Source organism: Danio rerio, chromosome 9, assembly GCF_049306965.1.
Source record: "Danio rerio strain Tuebingen ecotype United States chromosome 9, GRCz12tu, whole genome shotgun sequence".
Classification (NCBI taxonomy): Eukaryota; Metazoa; Chordata; class Actinopteri; order Cypriniformes; family Danionidae; genus Danio; species Danio rerio.
In genome coordinates, this window is record NC_133184.1 from 41,802,368 (window position 1) to 41,821,486 (window position 19,119).

Below are 19,119 nucleotides of genomic sequence, written 5' to 3' on the forward strand. Positions count from 1 at the left end.
TCCGCGGGATTACGTTTTCAGAATGAGCTTGGATTGGACTTAGCAGGTAATAAATCCTGCAGAAAAATTGGAAAACACATTTTGACAGGGAAGGTTATTAGATATTTTTTTAATGACTGTCAATCATTTTCTAAATGCACAACAACAAAAAAAAGTTGCATTCAAGTTAATCACCATTGTCACAGACATTGTCTCCTTTTGTTTAAAACTTGTAACACACAAATCAACAATAAAGTGAGTGCATGAAATTGTATTTAGTGAGTCCACCATACAGTAGCAATATACCCCAGCAATGTCCTCATCTGACCGAATGAAATGTGGGCTAACCCGACTGAAGTGAGCTCCCAAATCACATAACAAAGACTTATTGAGTGTGGAGAGTCACGTGGCTCATGAGTCTTGCAAACGTAAAGCCTGTCATTCTGAGCAGTTGAGCTGAAGAAAGCATAAATCAACAGTGTGTCAGTCTAAGATATCCCACCATAGAGATGTTCCAGAGGAAGAGCTTCTGCGGCAGATGCCCTGAAGTCTGTCAACCTTTGAAGGTGGTGCTTTAGAATTCAGCTCACAAAATGTGTCAGACTGCAGCGCCACACACTCTGTGCTGATTCTCTTGGATCTGGTCCACGTGTCTCCTCTGCTCAGGCGAATCGTCTCAGAGACAGGACCCTAAGGCAGGGCTTTAAAAGGTCTGTTCTGATAGAGGGAACCTGCTCGACTCTGACCGCTTCCGAGGGAGGCTTGATCCACCGTAACGTGACGATTCGTTCTACGCTGCAATTCAGCATTGGATGCATGTGATGCCATTAATGGCTGGGTTTTGTGTGAGTGTGTGTGTGAAAAACACGCAAGCACATAACCATTCAATGCTCACATACACTTGAAAATGAATGGGATATAGACAGTGATGGTAAAAAGGAATAAGAGCTACAAAATTAAGTTCATACTGGAATAATTATACAACAAAAGAATAGGGCTGCATCTGAAATCGCCTACTACTCAGTAGGTACTACATTTAAAATTACAATTTACTAAACCGTTTGATATAGTATGAATGTGAGTAGTATGAATGAAAATTGGATGTACTATATCCACCATTTTGTCAGGATCACATTACCCACGCATTTTGCGTCTACTCCCATTCATGAATTCTCTCGCAAAGCTTTATGGGATAGTGTAGAGTCCATCAGATGCGAACTTCAAAATCTCAAAGGAAGTATTACATAGGTCATCCAGGTAAGTTCTCGCATACTGTTTTTCGAACTCTATGAATTTTAACAAACTACTCGTCTCGCATACTGTTTTTAGCATACTATATACAGTAGTATGGAAGTATGCAATTTTGGAGGCAGCCAATCATTATCAAAACTTGAATGGTGCTGTAGCTTGACTAGCTTTACTATACTTAATCAAATATTAGTGTACGCTTTAACCCCCAAGCATACCTTATACTGCAGACCTTTAAAGATCACAAAAGACCAAAACTCATTTTTGTTTGATGTTGTTGATGTTGACAGTCATATATATGCCCCACATTGCTAATAACACTATTAGGACACATATATTTTACTAAAAAGTGAAAATTGGTTGCTTTTTCGAGCAAATTCGTTCTTCCGCTTGGGAAATCATTTTAAAAGCTACGTCAGGGCCATGAGATTGTTGAGTAAATTCCAAAGTGGAGATAGGATGTCTGCTGGTACAATGTGACATCTTTGAGTTTTTAGCATTAATTCATGAGAAAGACTTGGCTTGAACCAATCAGCACGCTCTATTGTGAATGAGGTGCAACTGCATTAATATGCATGATATATCTCCGAAGACTGTTATTACCTGTTACAGTGTTCAGACGGCATGAGAGACGCCATGTTGTGTTGACAACCATAATTAAAACAAGTTGATGAAAAAGAATTGTTTTTATAAATGCACTACAACGAAGGTTTTGTTTCCATTTCCTCATGATAAGAGCGAAGCTTGTGTGTGGGCCCACATTTGTGGATTACAGTGGTCTGCTAACACGCGACACAATATAGTTTTGTAGGGAACATTGTTTTACCCAAGAACTTTTCGAATATGGAAATGGTGAAATCTGAATTTGCCACCCGTCTTCTTTTGAAAAAAAAAAAAAATTGAACTGTCTTTACAGCTTTAGTAAGTGTGTGATCAGTGTTCTTTGTTAAAGTTTATTCAGATGGCAAAGTTAGTTAGTATCATTAGCAGTATTCTTTTAGTTTTTAAAGTCAAAATGATTTAGTTACTAAGTTTACAGTAATATTACTACAATTTTATGGATTTAAAGATTCACTGTAAATGCTGCTCTCTGAATGTAAATACATTAATCAAACTATTATTGGTGTGTAAAATTTTCACTGCATATGATTTTTGCCGCATTTTGTGACAGGATAGTCTAAACACAGACGGCTGTTTGAGGCTATTCTCTGCACCTACCCAGTCTCTGCATTTACCGAGAAATGCGAAAGTTTTTCTTTCTCCCATTCGGCATTCGGTATCAAATTCCATTAAAACAACACTCTTTCAGCAGTTCCTCGCATCCAATATCTCGTTTGGCATGAAGGGCATGAATGAAAGGTTCCTGAATAAAAGTGAAAGTGCCAAACTGCAGATAATATTGACAAATTAAAAATTAAATACCCAAAATTACATGAAACTCTCCAGAGTAAACATGGCTAGTGTGGTAACGCAATGACATTCATTGAATTATGTGCTATAACTTGTAAAACGATATCATGAAAGGAACATTCAAAAAGAAATTCACGTCAACACATTAGTCTTATTATTTTTTATTCAGATTAAGACAAATAATTCCATTATTGATGTCCATGTAAATGTAGTCACTGTCTTTTTCCCCTTCGTTTGTGTTTCCGCTCTGAAAATCAGCGCGCATGTAAAGAAACTCCCATTTTCATGCAAATCCTTTCCTCTTTCGCCCCTCGACACTTCCACCTAAACAAAGCTGGACTCACCCTCTTTCCTGACTATTTGCAGAGACAGGGGGTTCTATGGCTCTTTCATTTTTCCCTTGTGGACACTTTTGGGCACAAAGCATAACTAAAATGCATTTACTTTTAGAATATCCACATTTATTTCTATTTCTAATATTATTATAAATATTATGGAATTGAACTTAAAGAGGACTTTGCTTTGTTGAATCAAGTCTTTATTATTATTATTATCGTTGTTTGCTCAAGTGGCAAACTTCTAAAAATAGTCTTGAAATGCTCATATGAAGGGAACCATTTTAAACAATCCATTCCACTTATTTCTATGCTGCAATTCAGCATTGAATGCATGTGATGGCATTAATGGCTGTTTTTTTTTTTCTTCCTGTGAGAAGACACTTAAAAACATGAAAATGAATTCAACATTGACCATTCATACTAGACTCATCATGGCTCCATAAAGAATGTTTTGATTTCTCTGCAATCGATTCATCCTCACAAATGATGGATGTTTCTATGGATACCGTTAATGTAATTAATCCAGACAGAAAATGACATTGTTAACCCTGCCCACTTCAACTTGGCTTCATTTTTATTTTTTTAAGTCTCCTATTGATGTATAACTCTCTGTGTGACCTTTCACATTCTTTCATTTAGAATAATGAATGATGTCTAAGAATGGGAGTGGTGTAGATCATTCTTAAAAAAAGCTTAGTCGACAAACATTGCCTTCTGTCACTTTGTGATAAATCACACCTGTTAAGCATGGTGTCTGTTCCAGTTTTCTTCTCTGCTTAAGATAGTCTACAAAATGTCCATCACCTTCAATTTCTTGATAGTGTTCAAGGGCAGAGCTGGAGGGCAAAATAAACACATGACCAACAGGCTGAAAATAATGCATATACAGTACAATATACAAATGTTTACAAATGAATTAACTTGGTTTATTATTTTGGTTTATACTTGGTAATTCATTCATTCATTTTCTTTTCGGCTTAGTCCTTTTATCAAACCACAGCGGAATGAACTGCCAACTTATCCAGCTCATTTTTAAGCAGTGGATGCCCTTCCAGCCGCAACCCATCTATCTCTGGGAAACTTAGTAATTCACAAGCTGCAAAATAAACATTTCACTTTATACTACAAAAGTCTTGTCGTTGATCCTAGTTGTAAGAGCAACAAGTAACAACTTGACTTCTAATTGTTTAATTGGAAAAGTGGCAGATGGTTGATTTTTCAGATGAATCATCTGTTGAACTGCATCCCAATCATCACAAACTGAAAAGACTTATTGGAACCCTCATGGACCCAAGATTCTCACAGAAATCAGTTAAGGTGAAGGGAAAATCATGGTTTGGGGTTACATTCAGTATTGGGGCTTGCGAGAAATCTGCAGAGTGGATGGCAACATCAACAGCCTGAGGTATCAAGTCATTTGTGCTGCCCATTACATTACAAACCACAGGAGAGGACAAGCTCTTCAGCAGGGTAGCGCTCCTTCTCATACTTCAGCCTCCATATCAAAGTTACTGAAAGCAAAGAAGGCCAAGGTTCTCCAGGATTGGCCAGCCCAGTCGCCAGTCATGAACATTATTGAGCATGTTTGGGGTAAGATGAAGGAGGAGGCATTGAAGATGAATCCAAAGAATCTTGATGAACTTTCGGAGTCCTGCAAGAACACTTTCTTTGCCATTCCAGATGACTTTATTGAAATTAGGTAAAATAAGCGTAATCTAGAGGTCTTTGCTTTTTATTTAAGCCACTTCTGATACCAAATGATCAACTCAAATTATTATTTGTTATTCCTAAACAATTACACTTACACTTACAATTATAATACACTTGGATAGGCGATTCAACTTTTGTGAGGTAGTCTATATAGTCTTTGGGAAAAAAACAACAACAACAACTTATAGCCACAAAAACACTTACATTATTTGAGATATGACAAGTTTTCTAGAGTTAAACAATTTTTAAAAATAATTTTTAATTCCATTCAGTGGTTCTCCGGGTCCAGTGGGAGCACTTTTTTGCTAGCCTAAATCAATAGGTGCTTCTCAATTCATATTTGTGCATCTTTGTTTCCTCACTTCGCTTTCCCCATTACTCTTTCCTTGCGTCTTAGCTCCACCACTTCAGGATTCGAGGGAAAGACGTAAGGAATAGTTGCGAGGACAGAAGAACTGAATCAAGTGAATTTATTTCCTTTAAGGTCACTTTAAAGCATCTTCATTTAACAAATTCTGTAGACCAGTGTTTCTCAACCACATTCCTGGGGGACCACGAGCTCTACACCTTTCCCATGTGTAACCAAACACACCTAATTCAGATCATCAGCTCATTAGCACAGACTAAAAGACCTGTAATGGGTTTCACAGACAAAGGAGACATCAAAAGCATGTGGTGTTGGTGGTCTTCCAGGAACGTGGTTGAGAAACACTGCCATAGACCACTGGTTTTGCTTGCAGTTCAGTAAGTTTATCGATGTGGAAGCAATTATCATTTCAGATGTAAATCATCTCTAAAGAAGACACCAGTGAGATTAATATCCAGCAAGTCAGATTTATCAAATGTTATCATTATCAATAGAATATCATAACGTCTTTAAGTGCTAACAAAATTAACAATATGAGCTTGATAAAAAAGAATGGTTTGAGTGTATGTGAACCATTAATAGCTGCAAATTAAGGTTTCTCATAATAAGCACTTTGAAATATGTGTTGTGGTCAGAACTCTGCAGTATGAACTTACATTAGAAAGGCACGGAACTGCGTTTAAATTGCTCCCTCTGAAAGTTGCTGGCTCCTCACCACCTATTGAGAAGAACAAATGTATTTTTTCTTGTTTATGCCCTAAGCCTAATAAAACACAGATAGCCATGTGACTAATACAAGACTCAATGTTCCACCTAAGAGGCCTAAAAAAGACATTTCTTTTCCCTTTGGTCATTTTTAACTGTTGCATCTCGCACAGACTTCTAAAAAAAGACATGCATTGCATTTCTGGACCTAGGATTGTAGGATAATACACTGTTACAGAGTTAAAGAGATAATTTTATTCACACCTAAAATGATAATTCTCTCACCCTCAAGTAATTCAAAACTTACAAGGCACTTTTTAATATTGATATTACTATATTTTAATTAAAACCAAGAGATTTGTGTCCATTAACAGTCGATTTTCCTCAAATCGCTTAAAATGTTAATGTATTGTGCTTAAAAGTAATGCTATTAAATTATATTTGTTTATTAGTGAACAATGTTTACAGCATTCAAGCTTTCTTGAAATGTGAGAGCCAAGGATGTTCATTCTTGCCCACCACAAGCATCAAAAAGATTTGAACTTCTGTTTGTTTGCTGATTAATATTTAAACGCAAGCCTAAATTTGTGCATCATATTGAGTGATCATTTCTCCTCAGAAGAGACTTGGATTTAAACCCTTGACTCTTACGTGTGTATTTATTTATCTCATATCTCATTATGGCTGCTTTGAAGTGTCAGAGTTTTGGGTAAATAGAGTTTAAATGGAGAAATTAAATCTTTCATGTTACATTACAAATATTTAATCTGTGTTCCAACATTAGAACCATTAGGGGGTTTGTAAATAAGGGGAACTTATACTTTTTCTCAAAGATTGGCTGCCTTTTTTGACACAAGAACACTACCATGAACCACTACCATCTACCCATCCTCAAATTCAAATACAACAGCAACAAAAGACAGCAGCCTTAAGTAAAATATGTGTGTAAGGCTGCTTCTCAGGTTATATACAGTAGTGATGGCTAATCTAGCTGTTTATTTAACCAACCTTCTGTCTCGCTACAATCCAACCCGCTCTTTAAGATCTCAAAACTCAGGGCTTCTAGTAGTACCTAGAATAGCAAAGTCGAGTAAAGGAGGTTGAGCCTTCTCATTTATGGCTACTAAACTCTGGAATAGCCTTCCTGATAATGTTCAAGGCTCAGACACACTCTCCAAATTCAAAACTAGATTAAAGACCTATCTTTTTAGTAAAGCATACACTCAGTGCATCACTTAGCGGTATGATACATGAATGTGCCCCACACAGAATTCTGCATCTTGTTTATATACACTATGAACAGCAGCTATGCTAATTATTCCCTTTATTCTCTATCTCCACCTAAGGGATACTCAGTAGGTAATGCTGTCGCCTCACAGCAAGAAGGTCGCTGGTTCGAACCTCGGCTCAGTAGGCATTTCTGTGTGGAGTTTGCATGTTCTCCCTGCGTTCGCATGGGTTTCCTCCGGGTGCTACAGTCCAAAGACATGTGGTACAGGTGAGTTGGGTAGGATAAATAGTCCGTAGTGTATGAGTGTGTGTGTGAATGTGTGTGTGGATGTTTCCCAGTGATGGGTTGCGACTGGAAGGGCTCGTCTGTCCCTGGAGCGTCACAGGAATCAATCTCATGCTCTCTACTCCTTCATGTCCACCACAGTAGCTGCTCAGGATACGGCCTGGTCCAAGATATGGAAACCTTGGCATCATCTCGTCGCTGGTCTTGGATCGAATAAGTGGTGCTGCATAGACTTAGGGCCTCAGGATGACATCCCCACACACATTCACACACACACACACACACAGACACACACACACACACACTACGGACAATTTAGCCTACCCAATTCACCTGTACCGCATGTTTTTGGACAGTGGGGGAAACCGGAGCACCCGGAGGAAACCCACGCAAACTCAGGGAGAGCATGCAAACTCCACACAGAAACGCCAACTGAGCTGAGGCTCGAACCAGCGACCTTCTTGCTGTGAGGTGACAGCACTACCGACTGCGCCACTGCATCGCCCTGGAATTTATATCTCTTGTTTAAAATAGTATGCACATCAGCATATCTCTTGCTCTTCAGCACTATACAAATAAACTCAAACTGAATTAAATAATATCAATGTCACCTAAAAAAACAAAGCAAAACACAAGAGCTAATACCCCTCATTATTTTAACTATAAACCATTCTGTTTCTTATGACTTGCCTGTTTTGTTATTGTGTCTCCCAGACGTATTAATATAAGTTCAAAAAACCCCACACTCCCTTTTTCCTCAGTAAAACCTCCAGGGTCTCTACAACCATCGCAAATCTTTCAGATATTTGCAAGCAGATTATCTGAAGAGGCAGAACAACAACAACAACATCTTTTCAGGGAATTAGAAGTATAGAAGAACTAATATTAAAAACTGTCAGGTACAATCAGAGCTTTCACAATGGCAGCAGTTCCACAGTCATCAAGCACGTTTGAGGGTTTGTGTTGTGTCACAAGGGGGCAGAGTTGTCTCAGGGTTGCTGTAACACACAAGGTGATTTCAGCTCAACGCGTAAATACATTATGAAATGCTGGGTCACTGTCAGAAGCTTAATAAAATAATAAGAGCGTCATCTTTCAGTAAATCCGAATCAAAGACTCATTTTTGCAGCGTACAGATTGGATAGTGAGGAGAAAAAGAGCCTTATTCACTGACCTCTCTGTTCACAAGCCCTAATTACTTCTGAAGGGCACGGCTCCTGCTATGTTGGATTATTAGAGAGTGATTTTAAGAGCATGTCAGACTGAATTACAGTAATTCACGCTCTTATATTCTAATCATGTGCTGTCACAGACGGAGTACCTGCATATCTGAACCGTTGATTAGATGGTTCATCTAACCATGAACACAGAGCAAGTAATTGGAAATTGAAATGTGTCACACATCGTGAGGAATCGGTTCCTTGGGGTCAATTTTAACATCAAATTACGCTTGAATAAAACAAGTTTATCACAGTAATACAGGCCGTCAGATTAAATTGTGAGCACTGGCCCAAGAGAATTTCAGTGGTTTTGTAGCCTGTCAGCTCATCAAAATAAACTCATAAATGAATAAACTAAAGCACTTGCATTTGCCGAAGCAAAAACGTGTCGGAGTTTGCCACTGCTGAGGTTTTCTAAGTGGTTGCTATGGCATGGTCCAAAAATAAAAGTGTATTTTTGCTAATGTATTGCTGTTTTTCATTTGACACGTACATTTAAAACAATCTGTTCAACTGGGAGAAGAATAGAGTCAGCCCTCTAGTTAAGCACATTGCCAAATTATGTTTAAAGGTGAGTATTGATGCTTTTACTGATTTTAGTTTGTGCTTTACAAAAACACATAAAATAATATTAATAATTCCTTAAATTTATATAGCTCTTTTCTAGACACTCAAAGTGCTTTACTCATTGGGGGGAATCTACACATTGAGAGGAGACAGAGTAATGTAGATATTTATTATATGGGGATGGTTAGTAGGCCATAATGGACCAAGGCCAGTGGGCAAATGCCAGGGTTAAACCCCTACTCTTTTTCAAAGGACATCCTGGGATTTTTAATGACCACAGAGAGTCAGGACCTCGATTTAACATCTCATCCGAAAGACGGAGCTCACCGAGCAGTACAGAGTCCCTGTCACTATACTGGGGCGGTAAGACCCACACAAACCGCATGTTAGGCACCCCCTTTATTCATGTTCCTTCGGCTTAGTCCCTTATTTATCAGGGGTTGCCACAGCGGAATGAACCACCAACTAGGGCTGGGCGATTTGACAAAAATGCAATCTTGATAAATACTTTCCATATTGAACAATAACTATGTATATTTCAATATACAGTAGTTGTTAATGCTTCCAGATTCAAAAGAGCACCCCAACAATAACTGAAGCCACAATAATTAGAGGGTCCATTATATGGCATAACATATTTTTGGATGATAAATTTTTGGTAGACAAAATTTGATACATCTCTAATATCAACAGACTTTAAGATTTCTATTGTTGTATTTTCTGTTGTGTGATTGGCTCTTAGATCATAATAGAAGAAAAAAGTCCAGAGCTTATCATTTTATTGCGATTCAACATAATAAATGGCCCAACCCCACCACCAACTATTCTTGCATATGTTGTACGCAGCATATGCTTATCCAGCTGCTTCCCTGTACTGAAAAACGCCCATACACTCTCACATTCATACTCATACTATCGTCAATTTAGTTTTTATGACTGTGTGGAAAACCGGAGCACCCAGAGGAAACCCACTCAAACACGGGGAGAACATACAAACTCCACACAGAAATGCCAACTGGTCCAGCCGGGACTTGAACGTGCTAACCACTGAGCCACCTTGCTGACCCCAGCATAATCATGTGATACTAAATGTTCTAATTACCCATATTACAGTATATATTGACTATTATATACACACTACACAGTGTTTCTGTGATAGTCCAAAGCATATTAATATGAGGCATGAAACTGGTTGTCAGTTGCCTAGCATCTAGCAACCAAAAGGTCATATTTCTTATTCTCCAGAGAAGGCTTTTATTTCCCTGGGTAAATTCAGTGCTAAATCCTAATTCTAAATTACACGTGTTCAATGTTCCTTGGGATTAAACGCATTTAGATAACTCATGGTACAGTATGCATTATGTGAAAACACTTCCATGTGTTTACTGTAATTTTTTACATACAGCACTAACTATAATTTGAATAGGGGGTTAAATATGCTACATTGTTTTTTACATAAATAGACTTATGCATTTTTTTTTAAATAGACAACCATCACCAATTGGTATCTATTTTTTTTCAGTACTATAAGGCTTCTTTTATAAATGTTTATAAAGCATTATTTAAATACTTTACTTTTCACAAGGTGTATAAACATATTGCCATGATTCAGATGCTGTCTGAACTTCTGGTTTCTCTCTGGATCAAAACTCATTCTGGACTGTACCAGAATATTTAATTATTTGAATATTTGTTTGGTGGTTGGAGATTTGACAACTGGCACCCCCACCACACAGTGTACTTATTTCATGTAACCTGGACTTGAAACTCTAGTAAGTCCAGCAAAGATTAGTTTTACAAGGTTAACTTACATTTTCAAGTGAACAATTATTGCAAAGTTTAGTTGAAATGCTTACATTGTTAAGTTGTCTGTACTAACATTTAAGTTAACTAAGCAGATTTTCTCAATTAGCAATAGTGCAGACAACCAAATTCTGTACATCAGACTTTTTAATAAACTTTCAATTTAACAATTACGCATAATGCACTTACAATATAAATGGCTTTACAAAATACTTTTCTTTATAAAGTTATTTTTTATAAAATATTTGCCCTTAAAAAAATAATGGTGAGGATAAACTCAACTCAGATGTTCTAAAGATAAGTCTTAAGTGTAACAAACACTCTAGTTAAGTCAGCTTAGACTAGTCAAAACAGTGGAAACTTACCATATTAAGTTAAATTAGCAATTGTTTTTAAAAAACATTAAAAATCATGTTGAAAAAACACAAACGTGGATTCATTTTTACAGAACAGAATGCTACAGAATGCTAAAATTGTGAACTACACTTTATCTTAAAAATATCTTAACTTATTTTATTTGAATTTAATAGACTATTTGTTAAATGTAATAGTCTATTAGGAACTCAACTTTTATTATTAATATATTTACTATTTATTATTATATAACTTATTATTATTATTATTATTATTATTATTATTATTATTATTATTATTTATAATCTATTAATTTCTGTCTTACATCTGCCACAGCTAACAATCTTGTTTATTTATATATATATATATATATTTTTTTGGAAAGAGTTCAACCAAACCATCACTGTGTTATTCATGCATAAATGAAATAATAATATAAAAAATACATTTCAAACAACTGAACAAATATTATAACGTAAACATATATCAGCCTATGGGATGTTTTTTCTTCTCACTATGATCCAGCAGGTGAAAATTCATGCCTGTAGCATAAACAATACAAGACGAGCCATGCCCTGAAGTTTAATACTTGAGGTTAAAGGTTTGTTTACATCTCCAACTCCAAGTATGAGAAACAGAAATACTGATTTTTAACAACCACCCCAACCAAAAACAAAAAAGCAAACAAAAACTACAAAGATGTTTGGAGTTTAACCAAAACCAGCCAGAATATCAGAAATTCTTTGCTTACATGCGCAAGGACAAGCGTCCCACTGTGAGATGGGCTTTATCCAAACGCAGCAGGGTTTGGTTCAAGTCATTTTGTTGACAGTCCTTCAGTCAGTCATTCAGCAAAGCTTTTGTCAGGTAAGACCACTGAGACATAATTCACATGACAGTGTGTGCCCGACCAATGCCTTTCACCTACCGAGAGACAACAAAAGCAAAGGAATACAGGTGCCAGTTAAACATCAGATTCATGCTGTCGCCGTGCATCTGGAGGAACAAACTAAGTGTGACGGAGCACTGCATTAAGATCTCCTCGACATGACAAAACAGACAAACAAACACTTTGGACTAAAGGGAGATGTCTTGCAGTCAGACATCTCATTAAAAGTAAAGGAGCATGTTTGCTTGCAATTTTCAGCATGCTCTTTGGTTCTGTTACTATAACGACAGAAATTATGCAAAAGAGACACGGTCAGACACCCGGCGTATTCATTTTATCCTTCTTTGTGTGGAGTGTCTTCTTTGAACCACAATAAGAAATACAGAGAGGAATTTGTTTTCACTGCACAAACAGGAGGCAGAGCATGGATATATTTATAAAGCAGAATGTGGAATGTTGCTTTTGGGATCATTTGTAGGAGGGTTTGTTTTACCAATGAGCAACTGGACAAGTTGGCATGCTGCTACTCAGAAAAGGTGGTAATAAAAATAATAAAAGAAATGTACAAATAAATCTTTCCTGTGTGTGATTATTAAATGCAACATAGCACTGTCACCTCACAGCAAGAAGGTTGCTGGTTCGCGTCCCAGCTGGGTCAGTTGGCATTTCTGTGAGGAGTTTGCATGTTCTCCCTTTGGTTGCATGGGTTTTCTCTGGGTGCTCTGGTTTCCCCCACAGTCCAAAGACATGCGCTATAGGTGAATTGAATAAGCTAAATTGGCCGTAGTGTATGTGTGTGAATGAGTGGACGGATGTTTCCGAGTGTTGGGAATGATTCCGCTGTGGCAACCCCTGATGAATAAAGGGACTAAGCCGAAGGAAAATTAATGAATAAAATAAAAATAATAAATAAATAAATAAATAAATAAATAAATAAATAAATAAATAAATAAATAAATAAATATGCTTTAAAATTGTTACTATTGCATGAAAGGTTTAAATAATTTTATAACAGTTAAGAAAATTGAATCTACACAATTATTAGATACAAAATAAAAATATACTTCTAACTACATAAATAATTAGGAAAAAACCTAAAAATTTGCTTCATTTATATCGGCATGAGAAAATAATGATAAAATATGAGCCAAATAAATAAATAAAATCTTTTTATACATGCTTACATTTGAAGTAACTTTTAGACAACACGGTATAACATGTTTTACTGTAATGTCAGAAGAGTTAAATCAATATTTGGTGGAATAACCCTGATTTTCAAATTACAACAAATTATAACATTAGTCATTCTTACTGATTTTAGTTTCCGGAAGAAAATACATTTTAGTTGAAACTTGGAGGAAATGCTCTCAGATCTTTATAGACTAAATAGAATATTAACAATTTACTCAAACCCATACATAGGCATGTCACAATAATCAATATATACATATCTATTGGAGGTGTCAGTGTCAGTATGGTTAAAAAAAATAAATAAATAAAACTCTATAGTATTTACTATAAATTACTTTTGTATATTTTCAAGTGTCTCCCTGCGTTCGCGTGGGTTTCCTTCGGGTGCTCCAGTTTCCCCCACAGTCCAAAGACATGCGATACAGGTGAATTGGGTAGGGTAAATTGTTTGTTGTGTGTGTGTGAATGTGTGTGTGGATGTTTCCCAGAGATGAGTTGCGGCTGGAAGGGCATCCGCTGCGTAAAAACTTGCTGGATAAGTTGGCGGTTCATTCCACTGTGGTGTCCCAGGATTAATAAAGGGACTAAGCCGACAAGAAAATGAATGAATATTTTCAAGTGGGAGCCTGCAAACTGAAAATGGATCTAGGAGACGTCACCGTTATTTTTTACCTTGCACTTTATAATACGTTTTCACATTCTGATTTCAATGCCTATAATTAAATTGTTAAAATTACTTTAATACATTAAATATTCTAAAGAATAAAATATGATGTGTTCTTTGTAAGTGTACTTGCGTTATGAGGCTATTACATTGTCATTTTGGCATTATTTAATGATAATAAAATGGTTTTAAAATGACAACAATATAAATTAATCGCAATATATTTTGGTGCAATATTTTATGACATGCCTACCTATACATAATAAATCCAGAGAAACTGACAATCAAACAATATATATTTAACTAATTACTCCAATATTGCAGGTAAAACATTATCAGAGCTTCAAACTCATAAAAAAGCTTGCAATTTTAAATTTCAATCACAGATAGATGGCAACAGAGAGGCCAAAATTCAGTAGTGAATATTTTTTTGACCACCTCTGTATTCTTTCCCATACATTTTGATGTCTCTTCCAGAAATTTGACAAAGTGCTAACCCATGGATCACTGGCACCTCCATTCATCAACTGGATCTGGACGTGGGCCCACAGTCGTCATATGGCAAACACCCAGGATGAAAGATGAAGGAGATGCAGGTGTATTCAGGGTTGCTCAAATAAATCAATAACACTGCCAGGGATTCATCAAATAGGAAAGAAAAAAAAGGTCTGTAGGTAAATGAAGCATTAATACTTAACCTTGAAAGATGCACTGCTTATGTTCTACCCTAAACTAATCACTGGCCCTGTTTATACCTGATATTAACATCCGTCTTGTGCGATCTGATCATAAGTGCTCAAGAAAGTTAATAACACCTGTCAGGCTATGGCCATTAGCATTCTCATTCATTTTGATGGTGCTGGCTTGAATGATGCAGGGGAAAAGATGATTGACAGGTGAGCGTGCCTATGTTTGTACTGGTGCATCAGGACGAATTCAATGCAAAGTACTATTTACTTGTGGTCAACATGTGAAACATGCATTTCAATACCAATTAAAAAAATAGGATTACTGCTGTACATTTTGAAGGAATCCACAATAAAGTCTACAAATCTTATCACAGCTTCTCAGGTTTGGCTATTCTGAAAGGTGATTATGGATCATTTGTCAAACATTAATTTAAATGTGTTGTATTACAGCCATTATGTGACAGAAGCCATCTGCTTATTGGTGGTTAAAAATGAATAATTTATTTTCTGTGACAACAAATCTGCTCATGGATCACTATTTATCTTGCAGTTTAACCACAGGATGAGCTCTGGGAAACACAACCTTCTTGCTTTCTGTAGATAAATAGATAGATAGCTAGATACGATAGATAAATAGATATACGGCAGACGGGCAGACGGGCAGACGGGCGGGCGGATGGATGGATGGATGAAGATTGTGAAAAAATGGAGGGATGGGTGGATGGAGTTTGTAAAAAAATGGATGGATGGATGGATGGATGGAGACAAAATAACAGATGGACAGACAGATGGATGGATGGATGGATGGATGAATGGATTGAGATTGTAAAAAATGGATAGATGGGTCGACAGAGATTGTAAAAACAGCGGAATAGATGGATGGATGGAGATTTAAAAAAACTGGATGGATGTGTACATGGAGATTATGATAAAACAGATGGATGGATGGATGGATGGATGGATGGATGGATGGATGGATGGATGGATGGATGGATGGAGATTGTAAATGAACAGATGGATGGGTGGATGGAAATTGTAAAAAAAATGAATGGATGGTTGGATGGATGGATGAAAACAAACAAAAAAATCAGACGGACGGACAGATAGACAGACAAATGGATGGACGGACGATGGATGAATAGGTGAATGGAGATTGTAAAAATGGATAGGTGGACGGAGACTATAAAAACAGATGGATGGGTGGATGGAGATTGTAAAAGAACAGATGGATGGGTGGATGAAAATTGTAAAAAAAAAATTAATGGATGGATGGATGGATGAAAACAAAAAAAACAGATGGATGGAAAGAGTGACGGACAAATGGATGGACGGACGATGGATGAATAGGTGGATGGAGATTGTAAAAATGGATTGGTGGGTGGACGGAGTTTGTAAAAACAGATGGATGGGTGGATGGAGATTGTAAAAAAAATGGATGGATGGATGGGTGGATGAATGAATGAATGGATGGATGGATGGATATTGTAAAAGAACAGATGGATGGGTGAATAGAGATTGTAAAAAATGGATGGATGATGGATGGATGGAGATTATAAAAAAATGTATGGAAGGGTGGATGGATGAATGGATATTGTAAAAGAACAGATGGATGGGTGAATGGAGATTGTAAAAAATGGATGGATGGATGGAGACAAAAAACGAATGGACGGACAGATGGATGGATGGAGATTGTAAAAAACAATGGCTTTAAAATGCTCCAGTGTCCGTGACTGTGTATCACTCTGTAAACATCAGTGAACTGATGACCTTCACAGCCAATCAGTCATTTCTGTTAAGCGCTTGAACACAATGGCCAATCAGCAGTGTTTGAGAAAGTGCTCAAAAGTGCTTAAACATTATCAGGAAATGAAAAGGTTTTTTTTTTTTTTATTATTACCAATTAGTACCAAAAATGCAATATCATGACAACACTAATGCTTATATGATCATTTTTGTGTAGTTCTTTGCACTTAGCATAGAATACCACAAAACATCTTAATAGTGTTTATGATTTGTAATCAAATATGTTTGCCTCACCTATCTGTCTCCATATGGACAACATTTCTGTTGTGGTCCGTTTCCTCAGATAAAATAAATGTAAAATCAATGTAAAACTAAGTGGTAGAAATGGACTTTCTCTAATATTTGCTTTGGAAACACTATTGGTTGGGTTTAGGGAAGGATTTAGGTCAGTCGTTTGAAAGGTGATCTGTATGACAAGCGTCACCTTCTCATGGACATGTGCAAAAAGGATGTGCATTGTACATAACTAAACTTACCCTATGTAACACATTTCAAATTTAGAAAATGAAATGACACCCTCTAGAGGATTTGACATCTGAAACGTATAAAGAAGCGCATCTTCAGTGTTTGACTGTTGGTTATTCAGTAATGATTGTTTTCAGTAATCTAAAACATTGTGAATTTCTGAGTGTGTTTTACACAGGTGAGTGGGCTTGACAAACCACCTTTAGCAACACTCTTTTCTCTATATGCACCACACACTTTATTTAAACTCCATCTTACAAGGATTCACTAATGTAAACAATGTTTGCTTTCCTAAAATTAAACAGTTCTAAAATAGAGGTTCCACTAATTGGCGCTCCTACCAATGTTAACCAGTGTAATGACTTTAAACTCTGTTGATGATCTACAAGTTTCTCCCTCTACCCAGGTGCGCAACCTTAGCGTACTTTTTGGTGCAAAGCCCAGCATTAACACACTTCAAACACTTTACAAAAATAGTCTTCTTTTACCTACGTAATATTGTGCAGATTAAACCTCTTCTCTGACGCCCTGATGCGGAAAGGCTTATCCAGGCCTTTATCACATCACATCTCTCTGTTACCCACTCTTCAGAGTCCAACCAACAAGTTTTCTTAGACTTTTACAGTATATTAACCCACTTCCTCCAACCACAATATCCCCCCTGTACTTCAGCAACTCCACTGGCTTCCTGTTAAGTCACGTATTGATTTTAAAACCCTGATTTTAACATATAAAGCAGTGCATGGGCTAGAATCTGACAATACATTTGCGACCTGGTAACTCTTGCCACTCCCACCTGCAGTTTTTGTTCTACATCTGGACTTATGCTGTGAAGGACAATGGGTGGTAGAGCTTTTTCGTACAGTGCACCTACTTGTTTACCCATCAGCATCAGGAATGTCGCTTCTCTGGACTGCTATAAGAAACTTCTCAAGACTCACTTTTTTACCGTTTTTTTTAATTAAGGTTAATTATTTTTGTCAATTTAATCATTTTAATTTTGTTGTTTGTTTATTATTGTCTTATTGTGGTGTTTGTTCTGCTTTTGTTTTGTTACTGTTTGCCTTTCATGTCCTCTCGTTTAGACTATCGTAATGCATTACTAGGCGATTGCCCTGTTGGCCTAATTAACAAACTTCAGTTCAAAATGCAGCTGCTAGAGTGCTTTCTAGAACAAAGAAATATGATCATATTACTCCCGTTCTTTCATCATTGCATTGGCTGCCTATTAAATATTGTATACATTTAAAAATTGTATTGACTACCTAGCAAACCCTGAATGGCTTGGCTTTCCAGTATTTGAGGGAGCTCCTGGTGTATTATAGCCCCTCACGTACACTGCGCTCAATTAATAAAAATAAAATTGATTATTCCTAGAACATTAAAATCAACTTTACGCTGTAGATCTTTCTCATATCTAGCACCTAAACACTGGAACAGCCTTCCTAGCACAGTTCGGGAAGCAGACACACTTTGTCAGTTTAAAGCTAGAATAAAGACACATGTCTTTGCATTAGCATACATATAAAACACAAATGCTTTTGAAATCCAAATTCTCCAAAGCAGGGGTGTCAAAGTCAATTCCTGGAGGGCCGAAGCCCTGCACAGTTTAGTTCCAACCCTACTCCAACACACTTACCTGTAGGTTTCAAACAAGCCTGAATGACTCAATTAGTTTGATCAGGTGTGTTTAATTAGGGTTGGAACTAAACTGTGCAGAGCTGCGGCCCTTTTGGAACTGAGTTTGACACCTGTGCTCTAAAGGATTGTTAGTCTGCATTATTTAGGGCAACTGGAGCCAGGAACACTTCCTAAAAGAAATTATAATTTGAACGGCATCTCTGCTTATGTTAGTCTGTTTTATTATTCCAGAGGTTTCCATAATCCTGGACCAGGCCATATCCTGAGCAGCTGCAGTGGTGGTCATGGAGGAGTGGAGAGCATGTGACTGATTTCTGAAAGAACTTAGTGACAGACAAGTCTCCGCATTGATCCCATGGACCAGCCTGTACACCGGCCTGTGACCTCTCCAACCTACAGCTTCTCCAAGATGGATGTCCAGGATTCTTCAGCCTCCGGCACCTAGACTGCAGCTCTGCACAAGAAGTTTGGCCAGAGAAGAAATGGTCGTGCCCAACTGAGCCTGATTTCTCTCTAGGTTCTTTTTCCTTCACTTTCTTCAGTTGGTAAAGTTTGTTCCT

General features: G+C 37.1%; 1 protein-coding gene across 7 annotated transcripts in view; it reads right to left on the reverse strand.

Annotated features, from left to right (window-relative positions):
- Positions 1–19,119, reverse strand: part of ikzf2 (IKAROS family zinc finger 2) — a 397,532-nt gene that overhangs the window by 122,436 nt on the left and 255,977 nt on the right. For all 7 annotated transcript variants that reach the window (XM_073911497.1, XM_073911499.1, XM_073911485.1 and 4 more), the window contains 2 exons: positions 5,709–5,770; positions 3,714–3,811 (listed from right to left, as the gene is read on the reverse strand). The gene's annotated coding sequence lies outside the window, so the exon portion shown is untranslated. The remainder of the gene's footprint in view (positions 1–3,713; positions 3,812–5,708; positions 5,771–19,119) is intronic.